The sequence below is a fragment of the Diabrotica virgifera genome, chromosome 4, assembly GCF_917563875.1.
Source record: "Diabrotica virgifera virgifera chromosome 4, PGI_DIABVI_V3a".
Classification (NCBI taxonomy): Eukaryota; Metazoa; Arthropoda; class Insecta; order Coleoptera; family Chrysomelidae; genus Diabrotica; species Diabrotica virgifera.
Genome location: NC_065446.1, coordinates 65,890,650 through 65,902,748, shown reverse-complemented (window position 1 = coordinate 65,902,748; position 12,099 = coordinate 65,890,650). Strand labels below are relative to the sequence as shown.

Below are 12,099 nucleotides of genomic sequence, written 5' to 3'. Positions count from 1 at the left end.
CTATTCTCTATTATACTTTATTTATGAGTAGGTAATCATTATTATGTTATATATATCTACGGGGGTCCTACAGCCTCTGCCGCATCCCTCATTTCGATCTCCACCTTTTTCGGTCGGTCCATTCTTCCTCATTTATGGCTCTATCTCTCTGATTCCTTCTCTCCATTCCAGTGCTGGTCTTTCTCTTCTTCTTTTATTCTATGGAACATAGTTTAAAACCTGTTTTGGCCATCGTTCATCATCCATTCGCATTACATGCCCGTACCATAAAATCTGTTTGGATTCTATTGTATCTACGGTATTGTAGATTCTTCCTGTCCTTCTCTTATTTCTTCATTTGGGATGTGATCAAGTCTAGATATCCGACACACTCTTCTCAGATAGTCCATTTCAACTACTTCCAGTTTTTTCTTTTCATTCATTGTCATTTGCCAACATTCAGATCTGTACGTCAAAATTGGTTCTACAACCAACTTGAAGATTGTCATTTTGGTTTGTAAACTAATTTTAGGAGACCAAAGTAACGAGTTTAGTGTTTGTACCACATTTCGACCCTGTTGTATTTTCTGCTGGATGTCCCGTTTCGATGTTCCTCCCTTCACTATGACTGTCCCTAAGTATTTAAATTCTTCGCATTGTTTTATATCTCTAATCGAGAGTTCTGGGTCTCTTTCTTCGTCTTTTATTCTAAGGTATTCTGTTTTGTTTACATTGATTTTAAGTCCCCAATTTAATTTTCGTATTCTTCGGTTAACTTTCGAATCATATAATCCATGTCTTCCTCATCATTTGCCATAATCACTTGATCGTCTGCGAAGAAAATATTTGTTAGGTACTTGTTTCCAAGTTCTATTCCCATTCCTGTGCATTTTCTCCTCCAGTTGTTTAATGCTTCCTGAATATAGATTTTAAATAGGGTTGGGGACAAAGAACATCCGTGTCTTAAGCCTTTTATTACAGGAAACGAGTCTGAAATTTTATTTTCCATTTTAACGGCACTTTTTGCATTTATGTACATGTTCGCTATGGCGTTCATGTATGCCTTACTTAGGCCTACCTTCGTCAATACTTCAAATAATCTTTTTAAAGGGTACTGTATCATAGGTCTTCTCTAAGTCAACGAACACTAAATGAGTCGGTAAATTTCTGGCTGTTCGTTTCTCTATAATTTGCTAAAGTACAAATATATTATCAACACAAGATCTGCCAGCACGGAATCCACTTTGATCTTCTATTTCCTCATATTAATTTTCGATTCGTTCTTTTATCAATCGACCGTATAACCTCCCCAACGAGCTAATAACGCTTATACCTCTGTAATTTTTACATTTCTTCTTGTCTCATTTTTTTGTGGATAGAGCTTATGCACGCCAAACTCCAATCTTCTGGAATATTATCTTGTTTGATTAGACATTTATTAAAGATCTCTGCTAAAAATTCTATTAGTATTGACGGTCCACATTTTATTAACTCAATGGGGATGTTTCCAGGTCCAGAGGCTTTCCCGTTTTTCATGTCCGTTAAGGATCGTCTTATCTCATCCACACTGATTGGCTGTACTTCGTTTTCGTCTATTGGATCTGTTCTTAAGTCTCTGTAATTTATTTCGCAATGTGGTCTTGCATCTGTCAATAGGGATTTGTAATATTCTTCCTTTCTGACATACTTATGGGGTTTAATCTCCCTGTTCCTTTTTGATTTTTTCTAAGATTTCCTATAAACTTCCATGATTCAGATACTCAAGTTCCACCCATATATCTGTTCATTTCTTCACATTTTTTGTCCCATGTGTCGTTCTTTCTTTTGGACACAGTTTTCTTAACTTCCCCTATTCCAGTAAGTGTATGTTCTCCAGTCTTCTGGATTTTTTGTTTGTAGCCAGATTCGATAGGCTTTCTTTTTGGTATCTACCCACTCATTTCTTGTGGCCACCACCCCGGATCTTGGTCTCGCACATTTTCCTTATACCCTATGGCCTCTTGTGCTGCATGGATACAGTCTAGAATTTGACCATATAGTTCTTCCACCGTCTTGTGTTCTTTATTATTATTATGTTATCATGAAATATAATACTTCTTTCTTCTTCTTCCTCTTTATAAACAATTCTGCTTGTTCCTTGGCGCATCGGATTGATACCTTCATGGATGGTTGTCATTCCATCTTTTGCTCGGTCGGCCGATACTTCTTCTACCGATTGGTGATTTATCTCTTACTATTTTGACCACATGTGTCTCCTCCATTCTGTCTATGTGGTCATTCCATTCTTTTTTCTATTTAGTGCCCATTCGTTTATACACTGTACGTTAATTTTCTTCTGTATTCACTCATTTTTCATTCTCTCAGCCAGCGTATTCCTATTCTCTTTCCTTTCAGTACTCTCATCTCTGCCTTTTTAGTAGTCTTTGTGTTGTGGCTGTATCGGGTCTTGTTTCTAATACATAAATATGTCAGTCATTATTAGTCTTACACTGGATTTATAAATTCTTGACTTCATTTCAGTGTTAATAAGTCGGTTTCGCCTTATAAGGCATCCTGCTAATCTATTTTCTTTTTTTACTTGATTTTTCACTTCTTTGTCCAGGTCTCCGTAGATGGACAATATAATTCCAAGGTATTTTATTTCCATTACTTGTTCAATACTGATGCCTTCAGTTTCTATTTTACATCTGATTGATTCTTTACTGATTAGTGTTGTTTTATTTTTCTGAGGTGAAATTGTCATACTGAATTCTTTTGCCCTTATGTTAAATCTGTGGACTAATCTTTGCAGATTATCTTCATCTTGGGCTATCAATATTGCGTCGTCTGCCTAAGAGTATTTTTTCTTCTATGTTTTCCATCCTGTATCCATTGATGATTTCATCCATGATTAAATTGGAGAGCATAGGGCTCAATGAGTCTCCCTGTCTTATTTCGCTGCCTAGGTTCTGCAAGTTGTCCATCTATCCTGACTTCCATTTTATTGTTTTTGTGATATCTAGGGAAACTTATCTATTATACCGAAGATGGATTACATCTTTGAGTCTTACACTGTCAAATGCTTTCTTTAAGCCACTCAGACATAGAAATGCTGGTGTATTTTACTCTAGTGATTTCTTAGTAATTTGCTATATGACGAATACTGGATCTGTACACCATCTTCCTGTACGTAACCCTTTTTCCATCTACTAAACTTAACCTCTGATTCATTAGTTCTTGTTAGAATTTTAGTTGTAAGTTTTAGGGTAGTACATATTTAACAAGTGGTACCCTCTCTAGTTTTCTGGCTGCTTTTTATCTCCTTTTTTTAAATAATAGAATTAGTTTGCTCGTTCTCCATCCTTCCGGTATTTTATTGTGTTTTATAATTTTGTTAGTTAATGTTGTTAATTATTCTGTCATTGCTGCTCCACAATATTTCAGTAATTGGTTTTGTATTCCGTCTTTACCTGCAGCTTTTCTGTTCTTCAGCTTTAAAAATTCTTTAAACCTAGAGTATATAACCATAATCCTAGTGGGTATTTATCATCTTCATCAACAGCTATTCCATTCATCTACTCATTTTTGTTCGTTGTTTTCTGTATAGATTCGTGACTGGCCAATCACTTGATTTCATCAGTCCATCTAGTCTGAGGTCTGCCTCTACGTCTTCTTATTTCTTCAATGAATATGTGATCGCTGAGCTTAATGTTAAGCATGCTTCGTTTCATAACTCTCTGAGTTATTGGAGTTTGTGTACCTATGTATTACGTTGTTGTTAAAAGCCCATGTTTCAGTTCTATATGTCAGACTTGGGGGTATTTATAAATATATATCTATTTAGTCTATTTTACCGTAAGAGAAAAATGGCTTGGAAGCAGGTTCGTTAGAAACAGATTTTTATTTTTTTTACCGTGATGTATTAATTTTGTTATATTTATACCTGTTTCATTTAAATACCAATATTTATTTCTTTCAAATATTTAATTTAGTCCAGGAACCGAAGCTTTCACCTCGCAATTTTTACAGAATGGATCGATTTGCTTGAAAATTTAAGAGTATGTAGTGAATAGTCCAAGGATCAAAATATATATGATGCTGAAAGGCGCTTTTACCATGAGGGTGGTTGCCACCCCATCTCGGGGTGGAAATTTTTTATTATATTTCGACCGCAAAACTTGATAAAATCATTTATTCTAAGCAAAAAAATCTTCTATACATTTTTTTAATAAAATTATTAGTTTTCGATTTATTCGCTATCGAAAGTGTTAGTTTTATATCGAAAAAATCAATGTTTTTCGATATATACTCATTTACTATTCACTAAATTTTTACCATAAAAAATTTTTTTAGCACCAAGCTTTTGGGAATTAAATAACCTACAATTTTATTTAAACATTTTTTAGTATATCTGATGTAATCTTTCTATTCTGAAGAAAATGGCATCTTTTACCGAACTACAAAAATTCGTTATTCGCTTTTAACTCCAATGTTTTTTAAAAACTAATCATTCTAAGCCAGTCAAACTTCTAGAATCTATTACTAATACATAAATAAAGAAGACTGAATAAGGTCAATGACTAAAAACACCGCTAACTTACATTATTATGATTCCAATTTGATTTCTCCTTTTTTTTTTCAAAAAAACTATATTGATTTTTTAACCGTAACTTTTTTATTTTTTATCTTAGAAAGTTTAGTAAAAATTAATTTTATAGGTGTTTATAAGGTTTATAAGACTATTGATATTAAATCCTTTTAAAATCCTCAGTCGCAAAAATTGGTGACTTTGAAAGGGTTGGTAAAGGTGGTTTTTGCATGTTATTACAAGTTTTAATTGTCAATAGCTCACTCAATTTTTGCCGTAGAAAAAATTGTTGCAAACCAAGTTTTTAAGAATTAAATAAGCTACAATTTAATATTAAAACATTTTTTCGTATCTCTGATTTTAACTCCATTTTTTTAAAACTAATCATTATAAGCCGGTCAAACTTCTAGAACCTGTTAATAATACATAAATAAAGAATTGGAAAAGACTGCAAGACTTGTACACACTTCTAAATAGGTCAAAACGGCAAACATGTGTATGTTTTCAAAAAAACTTTTGATAGTGTGTAAAAAATATTTTTTCTTCAAACGTCAAATAATGATGACATTACGTATCTAACTTGATCGTGTCAAAGTTTGATGTCTCCGCCGGCAGCAGTTTTTTTTCCCATTTCTTTACGGCGGAGGGAAAAATGTTGTCATGGCAACAATATGAAACATGTCACAAAGCAACAATACAAATGTCATTAACAACAATTAAACATCATTTTTATTTATAGTAATATTAAAAGTACAATTATTTAATAAGGCATTTTCAAAATTGAAACCGTGCAAAAATGTTCCCGACTCTTGATACGCATTGGTAATTGTTGATGATACTGATGGTCGAGCACAACTTTCAGCAATCATTCCCGATGTTGGCGAATCATGAGGGTTTATCCCACCGACGACTTAATTATTTTAATTTCTAACATCTAGACGACTGGGGTGTAAAGCTAGTTCGCGTCCGTAGTAGAATACTACACGTGCACCCTGGGTAATGCTAAATGAACTAGCACAATAGGCAGCCAGACAATCTAGAATCTCTAGATCTCCTGGCAAGGAACACATTAAAATAATTAAAATAATAAGATATGCCTCCAACCAACAACTTAAAGGGACCTTCTCAGGACCAAGCAACAAAACGACTCGGACCAAGCGTCCGAATATGCCATTTAAATATAGAAGGTATTAGTAGAAGTAAATGTGAGTACCTTCAAAAGGTACTCATTGAAAATAATATCGACGTAGTCGCAATTCAGGAAACCCATGTAGAAAACGAGGAACAAATTCTCGCTAGAGGAAGAATTCATGGTTACGATTTACTGGGTGCAACTTACCATCCAGCTTATGGAGTAGCAACCTATGTACGAAACAAAATAGAAAATGCACACATATGTTCTACATCAGACATAAATAACATTCATACGGTTACCATACAAATTGGCGAAATTACTGTCAGCAATATTTATAAACCACCGGCAGTCCTGTGGCCTCCGCATGTTATTCACGCCCACCCACACCCCTCAGTGTATGTTGGAGATTTTAACAGCCATCACGAACTCTGGAAGTATAGACAAAGTGATCAAAACGGCGAGGCTTTGATAAATTGGAGCGAAGGGGCTGGCACGTATTTAGTCTTTGACGCTAAAGATAGGGGAACTTTTCGATCTGCAGCCTGGAGGCGAGAATACAACCCAGACCTATCCTTTGTCTCCACAAACGAAAACAATCAACCCCTGGCAGCTTCACGTACAGTGCTCCCAGATTTTCCACATAACCAACATAGACCAGTTGTAATAGAAGTTGGCATCAAAATACCAATAATAACATCTTTCCCTCGACCTAGGTGGAACTTTAAAAAAGCAGACTGGGCGACTTTTACTGCGAGATTGGACAAATGTCTCGGATGGATAACCCCAACACGTACAAACTATATGAGGTTTGTTGGCGCAGTTATATCTACAGCGAAGAAAACTATACCCAGAGGATATCGTAGAGATTATGTCCCAGGATGGGATGAAAAATGCGAAAAATTGTATCAAGAATACAACGAAAGCCAAGACCGAGAAATTGCGGACGAACTGCTGCACAGTTTGGATGCAGCCAGACGGCAAAAATGGATGGAAACTGTGGAAAAACTAGACTTTAGTAAATCAAGCAGAAAAGCGTGGTCCTTACTTAGAAAACTTGGTAGTAGCAGACACTCAACTAGAGACAAAGTACCAATAGTTCCCAACAGAGTGGCCTCCCACATTGTAGCAAACTCAAGGGCACCTAGAGATCGTGACCACACCACCAAAGTAAAACAAGACCTAAAAATATTAAAGTCTGCATGCCCGCCTACATCTGAATACTCTGACGAGTTTACTCCAGAAGAAATTACCTCAGCAATATCAGAAATTAAATCTGGAAAGGCACCCGGCTCCGATAAAATACATCCAGAATTTTTACTCCATTGTGGCAAATATGCTAGGAAATGGCTGGCTGATTTCTACACAGATATATTAAAATCAGGAGAAATCCCCCATTTCCTTAAAAAGGCCTCCATTATAGCCATATTGAAACCAGGAAAAGCAAATGATCAACCCCAAAACTACCGACCGATTGCACTGCTGAGCTGTGTCTATAAACTGTTGGAACGCTTAATCCACAACAGAATTAGTAACACCATATTGGGGGTGATACCTATTGAGCAAGCAGGGTTCAGACCTAACCGCAGCTGCACAGATCAGATCCTATCCCTAACAACACATATCGAAGCAGGTTTTCAAAGAAAGCAAAAAACATCCGTTGCTTTCATTGACCTATCAGCTGCATACGACACCGTCTGGAGACAAGGACTAATCTGCAAACTGATCCGTGCCATACCGTGCCAAAAGGTAACCAAACTCATTGATAGCATGCTCACCGACAGACCTTTTCACGTCACAATGGGCAACTTAAGAAGTGTCCAAATGAAGCTCAGCAATGGACTGCCACAGGGATCTGTTTTGGCACCCTTACTCTTTAATTTATACATCGCGGACCTACCTAGGACAACTTCGCAGAAATTTGGGTACGCTGACGATTGGGCCATTGCAGCAAGACATAATAACATGAATGTTACAGAGACAATACTGACGGATGACCTTGCTGTTATGGGTGAATATTTTCGCAAATGGAGGCTACGGCCCAATGCAACGAAAACTGAAGTGTGCTGTTTCCATCTTAATAATGCCCAAGCCAACAAAAAACTCTCCGTTCACTTTGAAAACAGACTACTCGCTCATAACTCAACACCAAAATATCTTGGAGTGACTCTTGACAGAACCTTAAGTTTTAAGGAACACCTACAAAGAACGGCAGAAAAACTGAAGACGCGAAATAATATAATCCAAAAGCTATGTGGCACCACATGGGGGTCCTCAGCCTCCGTACTCAGATCATCCGCTCTCGGACTCGTATACTCGGCGGCTGAATATGCTTCGCCGGTATGGCTCAATAGCAAACACACGAAGATCATTGACACCCAATTAAACCAGACAATGCGAATGATCTCAGGTACAATTCGACCAACACCGAACTATTGGCTTCCCATTCTGAGTCACATTCCACCGCCTAAACTAAGAAGAAGTCATTCTCTTCTCAGAGAATATCGAAAAATCGAGGCTAACCATCAACTACCCATCCACCATGATAAGCTTGATATCGAAATGAAAAGACTGCGCTCCAGATATCCCCCATTGTTAAGGGCCACCTCCCTACATCAGGAACATTTCGACCTCACCAACGCTTGGAGAAGACAATGGGAGAGCGACTCACCACAGGAATCACACCAAATGGCCTGTATCGATCAGAAACCGCCAGGCTTTGAACTGCCCCGCAATACATGGACGGCGCTGAACAGAATAAGGACAGGGACCGGTAGATGTGCTGACAGCTTGCATAGATGGGGAAAGGCCCTTACTCCTGAGTGTGATTGTGGTGCGCAACGGCAGACCATCCGCCACATTATTGAGGAATGCCCCCGAAGGCGATACCCTGGAGTTTTCGATGAGTTCCTGAATGCGACCGAAAATGTTTTACAGTATATTAATACATTAGATGTTCGTTTGTGATACTTCATGTAGTGTTTTATATACTTTTTTTTAAAATTATGTGTTCTTGTTGTATCTATGCCATACGATAAATAAATAAATAAATCTAGACGACTTTGATAGTTGTCACAGTTAATTTCGAGTAAAAATAGCGTATGAATTGTACTATTTATGGTTGAAAATTGCTACGTTTGAAGAAAAAATAGTATACTTTATTCGGCAAAGAAGCGACTTTTCTTGACTTGCCCTCTATTACGCGCCTCACTTCGTTCGGCGCGTAATATCGGGCGCGTCAAGAAAAGTCATGCTTCTCCGCCTCATAAAGTAATATACTATTATTATCAGCTAAGTACTTTCGACACATAACGTGTCATCATCAGAGCTTCCTAAAAGGACATATTTAAGATAAGATTTTTTAATATAAAAAATAAGTGAAAAACTTACGTCCTCTTATAAAACCTTCATAGAAGAGCAATTGCTAAACAACACAATAAAAAACATGAATACTGGGCAAAAGCCACAGATATAGGGTATAATAACCCTTTAAAGTGAATAAAATCACATCTAAATTCTTTTATTAATTAGTAAGACAACATGGCTGAGTCAAACCATTTTGAGCCCACGTGAACAGCAGATTAGCTGAGGAAGACTGTCATTTATTAAAATGATAAAGAAGGAACTACAATCTTATGCGACCTCTATGTTCATAAATATTAATTAAAAATTGAAAATGACTAAAAAGCCATGTATAAGTTAAATGAAATTAAAGTTAAGATACTAAATTTTAAAGTTAAATTTTCAAAAAAAATTTCTATTATTATTATTGAAGTGAAATGTTAACGTGTATATTAAAAGTTATCAAAATTCTTCCAAAAAACAAAACTGTTATAGTTTGACCTAGTGTAGAAGATTTCATCTAACTTCTTCTATGATTTCATCTAACTTCTTCTACACTTGGTGAAACTATAACAGTTTTGTTTTTTGGAAGAATTTTGATAACTTTTAATATACACGTTAACATTTCACTTCAATCGTAATAATAGAAAAAAATTTTTTGAAAATTTAACTTAAAATTTAACCTATACATGGCTTTTTAGTCATTTTCAATTTTTAATTAATATTTATGAACATAGAGGTCGCATAAGATTGCAGTTCCTTCTTTATCATTTTAATAAATGACAGTCTTCCTCAGCTGATCTGCTGTTCACGTGGGCTCAAAATGGTTTGACTCAGCCATGTTGTCTTACTAATTAATAAAAGAATTTAGATGTGATTTTATTCACTTTAAAGGGTTATTATACCCTATATCTGTGGCTTTTGCCCAGTATTCATGTTTTTTATTGTGTTGTTTAGCAATTGCTCTTCTATGAAGGTTTTATAAGAGGACGTAAGTTTTATTTATTTTTTATATTAAAAAATCTTATCTTAAATATGTCCTTCTGATGATGACACGTTATGTGTCGAAAGTACTTAGCTGATAATAAAATATTTTTTACACACTATCAAAAGTTTTTTTGAAAACATACACCTGTTTGCCGTTTTGACCCATAAATAAAGAAGACCAAATAAGATCAATGACTAATATTAATTAGGGTGGTGATTAGGGGGTTGCTTCCGATCACTTTTCATTGAAAAAAATAGAGACTGACATTCTTTTCATTATACGTCACTTAATTTTTGAGCTAGACTTTTTTTTATTTTTGGTGAAAGATATTTGTAAATACTTTTAAATTAGTTTGAACAAGTTATCCTCGAAAAATGCATAGTTTTCCCGTCTTTTGACTTTGAAACTACAATTTTTAGCATTTGACGAAGAAGAGCTAACATAAAATAAAGTATAGCTCGATTACTATTGGTCTTAAAGAAAATGAAAAAAAAACGGTTTTGTTTATTTTTTGAAAAGGTACATTTTTGTTAAGCAAAGTTGTTTCGATAAAACGAAAACTTTTTGAGTTATTAGCAAAAAACTGATTAAAAACATTGATTTTTTCGATTTAAAACTAACACTTTCGATAGCGAACAAGTCGGAAATTATTAATCTTATCAAATTGAAGAGTCTCAGATGCAGAATCCACCAATTTAATAAAATTAAAATGGTAAATAGTTATTTAAATCTGAGACTTTTCGTGTTGAAAGTTCTTTCTGGTACATCCTTAATGTGCGACTTTTACAATTTATAAGACCGCAGACGACGAATATAGAAAACGAAAAGGACTCCTTGCAATCACATTCCGTTTTCATTCGTCTAGGAAAAGGACAGAAAGAAACTTCCTAGTACTCAAATCTGAGTAAAGATAGAAAAGTAAAAGATGGTTTTGCTTGTTTTCGATTCAGAGGGATGCACAATCGCTGGACAGCTGTTTCCACCATTTCAGGCTTTATCAACAGCGCTAGCGTGCACTCCTCTGAATCGAAAAACAGCTCAACCATCAATTTAAGGGGAATTTGAATGATTTTTCATTGGGACGCAATCCAGCGACATCTCTAAACAAATTGAAGAGTCTCAGATGCAGAATCCACCACTTTAATATAATTAAAATGGTAAATAGTTATTTAAATCTGAGACTTTTCGTGTTGAAAGTTCTTTCTGGTATATCCTTAATGTGCGACTTTTACAATTTATAAGACCGCAGACGACGAATATAGAAAACGAAAAGGACTCCTTGCAATCACATTCCGTTTTCATTCGTCTAGGAAAAGCACAGAAAGAAACTTCCTAGTACTCAAATCTGAGTAAAGATAGAAAAGTAAAAGATGGTTTTGCTTGTTTTCGATTCAGAGGGATGCACAATCGCTGGACAGCTGTTTCCACCATTTCAGGCTTTATCAACAGCGCTAGCGTGCACTCCTCTGAATCGAAAAACAGCTCAACCATCAATTTAAGGGGAATTTGAATGATTTTTCATTGGGACGCAATCCAGCGACATCTCTAAACAAATTGAAGAGTCTCAGATGCAGAATCCACCACTTTAATATAATTAAAATGGTAAATAGTTATTTAAATCTGAGACTTTTCGTGTTGAAAGTTCTTTCTGGTATATCCTTAATGTGCGACTTTTACAATTTATAAGACCGCAGACGACGAATATAGAAAACGAAAAGGACTCCTTGCAATCACATTCCGTTTTCATTCGTCTAGGAAAAGCACAGAAAGAAACTTCCTAGTACTCAAATCTGAGTAAAGATAGAAAAGTAAAATATGGTTTTGCTTGTTTTTGATTCAGAGGGATGCACAATCGCTGGACAGCTGTTTCCACCATTTCGGGCTTTATCAACAGCGCTAGCGTGCACTCCTCTGAATCGAAAAACAGCTCAACCATCAATTTAAGGGGAATTTGAATGATTTTTCATTGGGACGCAATCCAGCGACATCTCTAAACAAATTGAAGAGTCTCAGATGCAGAATCCACCACTTTAATATAATTAAAATGGTAAATAGTTATTTAAATCTGAGACTTTTCGTGTTGAAAGTTCT

At 35.6% G+C, this 12,099-nt stretch overlaps 1 protein-coding gene across 3 annotated transcripts in view; it reads left to right on the top strand.

Moving 5' to 3' along the window:
- The window catches only part of LOC114334384 (progestin and adipoQ receptor family member 3-like), a 119,738-nt gene that overhangs the window by 87,128 nt on the left and 20,511 nt on the right, over positions 1-12,099 (top strand). The gene's annotated exons all lie outside the window — the stretch shown is intronic.